The sequence below is a fragment of the Littorina saxatilis genome, linkage group LG9, assembly GCF_037325665.1.
Source record: "Littorina saxatilis isolate snail1 linkage group LG9, US_GU_Lsax_2.0, whole genome shotgun sequence".
In the NCBI taxonomy this organism is placed as follows: domain Eukaryota; kingdom Metazoa; phylum Mollusca; class Gastropoda; order Littorinimorpha; family Littorinidae; genus Littorina; species Littorina saxatilis.
The window spans coordinates 9,824,406-9,831,549 of NC_090253.1; the positions used below are offsets into that span (position 1 = coordinate 9,824,406).

General features: G+C 38.4%; 1 long non-coding RNA gene across 1 annotated transcript in view; it reads left to right on the plus strand.

Annotated features, from left to right (window-relative positions):
* The window catches only part of LOC138975233 (uncharacterized), a 44,330-nt gene extending 39,363 nt beyond the window's left edge, over nucleotides 1-4,967 (plus strand). The window contains exons 2-3 of the long non-coding RNA XR_011458564.1: nucleotides 2,607-2,745; nucleotides 4,555-4,967. This is a non-coding gene — a long non-coding RNA (uncharacterized lncRNA). The remainder of the gene's footprint in view (nucleotides 1-2,606; nucleotides 2,746-4,554) is intronic.
* The last annotated feature ends 2,177 nt before the right edge of the window (nucleotides 4,968-7,144 follow it).

Here is a 7,144-nt window from a genome sequence, read left to right on the forward strand (position 1 = left end):
TAAGGCGACCATGCAAAACACCTATATCTTAATCTTGACAGATTTTCACGTTCAATTCATGACAGTCGGGTGTAGGTCAATTAGCAAATGTAATTACAAAATTTTATTAATATTGCTTTAAAAACAACGGATATAGCACCGGTAGCTATAAAACCCCTTTTTACAATGGTCGTCCTAAAGGCGGATTTATACTTATATATATATATATATATATATATAGCAGTAACGGATGTTATTTGTGTTTGAACAATTACAAACATTTAATTCTTGTACACAGATTAAAGACAGTTTCCCTTCCAGGTCAAATGTCTTAATTATTATTATTATTATTATTGTGATCATTTTTATGCGCCTAATCTAGATATAGCCCTAGGCGCTTACATATTAATTTCTGCCGTTTGAAATGGAATTTTTTACAGACAGACAGACAAACAGACATTTTTTTACACACAATATATAACGCATTCACATCGGCCAGTAAAGCTCAGTAGCCTATTAGGCGAGCATTCACCTTTCACGGCCTTTATTCCAAGTCAAACGGGTATTTGGTGGACATTTTTATCTATGCCTATACAATTTTGCCAGGAAAGACCCTTTTGTCAATCGTGGGATCTTTAACGTGCACACCCCAACGTAGTGTACACGAAGGGACCTCGGTTTTTCGCCTCATCCGAAAGACTAGCACTTGAACCCACCACCTAGGTTAGGAAAGGGGGGAGAAAATTGCGGCCTGACCCAGGGTCGAACACGCAACCTCTCGCTTCCGAGCGCAAGTGCATTACCACTCGGCAAATACAAATAAAATACCCCCAAACTGTTCTGAAACGATCAATTTTCGTTTGAAATACTTCATTTCTTATGGAAGGAATACACACTGGCACACAGTCTTTTGTTGTCTTGGCTTGCGGCCTAAATCTGACACAACAAGGCTCGAAGAAGGGACATAATGCTTTATTTCATATATTAAAAAGAAATACATGTAGTGTCAACACTCAGTTGGCAGTAGGCCAGAGACATAGTAGGCAGTGGAAAGTTACTAAAAAGTGACCTAAGTTGAAAAGATGTATGTTTCTACTCCAGACATTATGGACGCTCTGGTGTCACTAATATCAATGTGCTGTCTTTGCTTTGTTTAGCGACCAGCATCAAAGAGGCGCATAGAGGACTGCCTGGGAGAAGAGGACCACCAGGACAAAGAATGAAATCGATTGAATATGCTGTGCTGTTGCCCTGCAAAGCTGCGTGCATTTTTAGTTTCTCCGCAACATAATATGCATGTTTTTGTTATGAAATAAAATTGTTGATCGTATCTTGAGTTTATGGTGTTACATGTAATAGTCCTTATGATCTGTGACTGAGTGTGAACGTTGGTGTGTGTGCGTGTATACATTTACCAAAACCTACATTCACTCTCAACGTTGCATTCACGTCGAAATCAAACCAAACCACAACCACAACCAAAAATTCACGTTGTGTCGACGTGTAATTCACGTCAATTTTATCAGGAAAAATGCACCAAAACACAACTTTTACGTTGTGTCAACGTAGAATTCACGTAATTTTTCATCTAAATTTTGACCTAAAATTTACGTTCCATTCACGTGGACATTACGTAAAAATGCAACGCAATTTCAACCAAACCACAACCACAACCAAAAATTCACGTTGTGACAACGTAAAATTCACGTAATGTTTTTACTAACAATCCACCTCCACCAATAATTCACGTTGCATTCACGTTGGTGTCACGTAAAACACAACGTTGTTTTCCAACGTTATTCCCGCGTGATTTCGTCCATACAAATCTACGTAAAAAAACGTTGAAACGCAACGTAAATCCAACGAAACTCAAAGTGAATATAACGTGAATACAACGTAAAATTGTTTGCTGGGCACACACACACACACACACATATATATATACACATACACACACATAACGCCGATGGGTGTTACACTTTATAAGTCCAAATCCCAGAACCATTGACGACTTTTTTAAAGGCACAGTGCAGCTCACAGCCTTCGTTTTGCGTTTTTGTTGCAGCTGAGTGCATTTACAATTCAAAAATCCTCCTATGGTAGTAAAACAAACCCAAAACTACCCAACGACGACAGTCTGTGAAGCTCGACAGTTTCTTGTTCACGCGAGTGCATTACTAATTAACCTAGTCATTACGTGGTGTTTGGTCGGAGTTCGATTCAACTGAGTGATTCCGGCCTCCATTTTGTTTTACACAAACTCATGATGACGTCTGACATAGTTTGCTAAAGTGACTGTCTTTTTGTGCATGATGTGGTGATCTACCTGATCTAAATTTAGATCCAAAAATAGGTCAAGACCAGCCGGGTCCGAGTACGAAATTAATTCGTAAAAAAATCGCAGTTCTTGACTCTTTGGGTGCAAGTCAATGAAACTTGGTAGTTCTTCTAACGGATAGCTGCCTGAGGCACCTGGATTTGACAAGTTCAGTACCTTTAACCAAATAATAAGCCTAAAATTTAATAACGACACAATCGCAGTTGGGACATCATGTAAAATAACGACACAAAAGAGTGTCCAGTTTGAAAAACTGTCGAAATGAATAGCTGAAACTCTTTTATTTCAGATCCTTGACACAAGTGGCCGTGACGACGTGCCGATTGGAACCTTCACCTATCGCCAGGATATCAGCGAGACGGATTGCACCTATCTTGTGTTCAAAACTGATGGTGCCACCATCACGTCCGTTACCATGAATGATAAATGTACGTATCTTTTCCGCCTTTGCACACGCGTGACCATAAACGCTAACATACAGTTTGTTTCTCTCTCTGTCTCTCTCATGTTTTTGCACGAGTTTGGTTTTAACGTGTATGGCCGTTTTAACCCCGCCATTCAGGCAGACATACATCGCTTTGGGGAGGTGTGACATCAAAAATGGACAAACATGTTGAAACTCAAGTTATGTCTTGGAAGTTTGCTTTTTGTCCCCAAATGATGTAGTGCTTATAGTAACATCAGGTCCGTAAAAAGAAAATAATAACGTATAGCACAGGTTTGGAGTAATTTGCCTTTGAACGCTGAGACAGGGCAGAGAGTGTCGTGCGTCATTATTACCACCAATATTGATACACACAGAGAAGAATAAAAAAGATTAAAAAGTTGTAAAAACAAGTGTATACTAACTTGACTACTTGATCTTCATGGGAATTAGCGATGTTAATGCAGAATTTCAAAAAGTGTCGAACGTCAAACCAAGCGTCAAAACACATGTTGCACGTCAAATCTTACAAGATTACCAAAGATAGTCTCATCTGCCAGTATTACCTGAAACACACTAAGTCGAATCAAAACAACAACAACAACAACAACAACCAAGGTTTCAAAACTTCGTTTACTAACTCGGCTTCATAAAAAAATTATTTGCTGTTTTATCTTCATGGAAATTAGCTATGTTTATGCTGATTTTCGCTTTCATAAGTGCCCAAACTTTCCATCGTCAATAAAAGTGTCTGACCACATGTTTTATTTTTCTTACCCAAACTTGACCCATTGATGATCTTGAAACTGAAGACAGGTCGCCGAGATTTAGTCTTTGAAAAACTAGTTGAATTGAATGATAATTTTCAAATGTTTTACCCAAATTTGATCCCACCTTGACCTTGACATTTCAGTAGCGTCAACCAGACTTGGAAGTGACTGACATTTCAAAGAACTAGCTTTAACAGAAATATTCAAGAAATTGATAATCATCCATTTTGATCTCAACATGACTTCGGTGTGACCTTGCATTTGATGAGGGTCATATGTCTTGAGTCATGTCGGGAGGTCATCCAAACCTGGAAGTGTGTACATTTTTGAAACCTCAAGTTTAAAAATTGTTCAATAAATAAGTTCGCATTTCATTACCCACTCCAAACTGAAGTGCTCCACTTCTGAACACACGTGCACGTACATTTTGTAACCAGTCGTGAACATCATGATGCTATATATATTTACCAGAAAAAGTAGCACACATAGTAAACGTTAGATAATGTTCACCATATGTTGTACTTTTAGTAGTAGAATTATACAGTATTACACAAGGTGTTCACGAATGGTTACAAAAAGCGTGTTCAAAAGTGGAACACTTCAGTTTGCAGTATATGAGCCCCGTGTCAACCAGACTTGGGTAATGTTGAGAGGTAATCAAAATCTAAAAGTGTTTCAAAGCTTTGAATTTTGTAAACATACGAGAAAACCGCAATTGTAAGTTTTATAAACCCCATTATGACCCTCATGTGACCTTGAAGTTTGATTGTTTCGAATAACCGAGAGAAATCAACGCGTTCTTTTGGCCCACTGAAGCAGTCAGCTCCTGTGAGAAAACAGCGGACTACGAATAATTACCCCAAACAGATATCTATGAGAACGGACACAAGTAGTTTTATTGCGAAAGAACTTGAACTCAAATTAGCACCTCATCCGGAGATTGTAGAACTGGAAGTCAAAACTTTGTTTTAATGTTGTTGTTGTTGTTGTTGTTAATGTTGTTTGTTGTTGTTGTAGTTGATGTGTTTGTTTTTTCTCCCCAGGATCGGCTTTGGACAGTCGCCAATCACAACTGTTTACAACCTGTACGTTTCAAGTGTCTCTTTTCGCCTCCAGTAGTTTGTTTATTATATAGGAAGAAATTGTAGAAACCATACTTATTAAGAACATCTTAGCAACATATTGACAAATAATTCATTTGCATCGATAATACCAGTAAGAGCTGCGCATTTTTGATAGCGTTTTAGTACTGAGTACACCTAATTGCACATACTATATTATTGTGTGCGCTATGAGTATGAGTCATATATGACAGTTATAACAGGATTTTTCATTTGTATGGCAGAGTTTGTTTTGAATAATGTGTGCCATCTTATGAATCATCTAACCAAATGAACGCTACAACTTACACTCCACAACTATACCGTAATTACAAGAAATACACATAATTATATTAGGCCTAAAAAAAAAATAGGTGTGGTTACTGTAACCCGACCTACCCTATTTTTAGGGGCCGATCCTATAACTTTTTATTACATTTGTCACAAAAAAAACAAAAAAAAACAACAACTTGAAACGAGTGCAAAAAACGCAATGAAAGCGAAAGCGCCCGAGTCGCACACTTATTTCCCTGTCAAGTAGGTTTAATTTGTACACATTAGAAAAAAAAGTAAAAAAAAAAAAAAGTGATTGCCTACCTACCTACCCTATTTTTTTTGGCTATGTTACCGTAACCACATCTATTATTTTTTTTGGCCTTAAGCAAACTTTCGTTTTGAGAACATCTCTCTTCCCCAAAACATGTATAACCAATATATTGTCTGTGCAAAGCCCTTGTCGTATCTTCTTCGTATGGTCATGCTTTCGTAACGATTCATAACAGATAATGGTAACTGTTTACTATGAAGCAAAATCATGTCCTAGCTGGGATACAGGACACTCAGGTGATTACAAAGAATCTTATCTTGAAATCATGTTGGGACGATTTTAGAAAGACGAATGTATTGCCACGCACACATGCACAAAACACGCACGCAGTCTGTCATCCACGACTCAAAACAATCTTACTCTTTCGACTACAAAACACAAGTTGACACGAACAGTAGATTAAGGACGTTTCTTGCAAAAAAAATCAATTATACATAACATAAATACACATACCACTCATTAACAAACCATACAACTCTTTCTTACGATAACTTTGACAACGACAACAACAAGATCAAACAGTAATAAAGTCAATAACAACAAAGAATAATTATTTTCCTTTTAAAGCATCTTTCACACCTCTCACTTTCGCTCAGTTCACAATGACGTTATGGTTCCTGCACTTTTAGCTGTTAGGACGGCTTAGGCTAATGTTACCATGAATGCGAATCCGAAATCGTCCATGAACTTGGGTTAACGAGGCCGTAGTGCGAAGCGACAGGAGCCATCGGTGACGTCAAGTCCTTGCCAGGCGAGCAGTGCCGTCGTCAAAAGCAGGACATCTCTTTAGTTGTAGGCCATTTTATAGCCTCCGCATGGTGAAAAACAACCTGGAATGGTGAACGCAAGACTTAGTTCACAGTAACAGTAACATCGCCCACCCGTCCTTATAATTTAACAACTAAGTGCAGGATTAAATGGACATAACTCTTTACTCTCACTCTCATGCATCTCGAACACACATACCAACGGACTTATACATTTAATTCTGCTAAGTATGAAGTCCAACCAATAATACCAAATTCATTCTAAAAACACAACTGTCAACCACTCTCCTTTCAACCACAACATGTTCATTCAATAATATACCAAACCATTTTCCAAAACAAACTCACAAATTCATACCGTTCAAGTACAAAGTTACAAACACGCACGTGCACACTGTACATTCCGCCATCTTGGACTCACCGGTTTTCACAACCCAATAAAGAAATCTAAGCCTGAGAATAATTTAACTGTAACCCACACAACATAATATTTAATGATTACATACCGCATCCTGGTTGCATTGAAGTAGCCATAACAATATCCCCTGCCATTGATAGCAGTTTTCCGGCGTCTGCTCTACGTAAACAGACCCTACGTTCAACGAAGAACGGATTCGCTTGGAACGCAAGCTTTCTTTCCTCGGCTAAAGGCAAAGAACGAATGAATAAAAAGGAGTATCTACGAGCTCAAATTTAACTCTGAGTTCACCTTACAAAATACAAGTAAAACACGTGAAATACCTGAGCACGAGCTCCACGAGACACTTGAAGTTAAAGGCATATGTACGCGCTCCCGTGTTTACAAAGTGTAGTTTGCCCATAATCGATGTCAAACGCACCATAAGACCATATAATGACGATATGTCACCATGCGCGGACCATAATACATGCATTACAGCTTGTTCTAGCCTCTGAAAAAGTGAGGATGTCAACAAAGCCGCGGTGTTAGCTCCCTTGCATCAACGTTACATGTGTTGCCAAATCTATAAATAGGACGATCCAGATCAAAATGAAAATTAACATATCTCAACATTGAAGGGGTCCTAGACCACAATATTTTGCAGGGAACTTAATTTAGCATGTCTCCAGCTGTTGGTAAAGCAATTAGCGTGTATAGTCATCGAGTACATATGCCTTAAACCAGCGTCTACCTGTGACA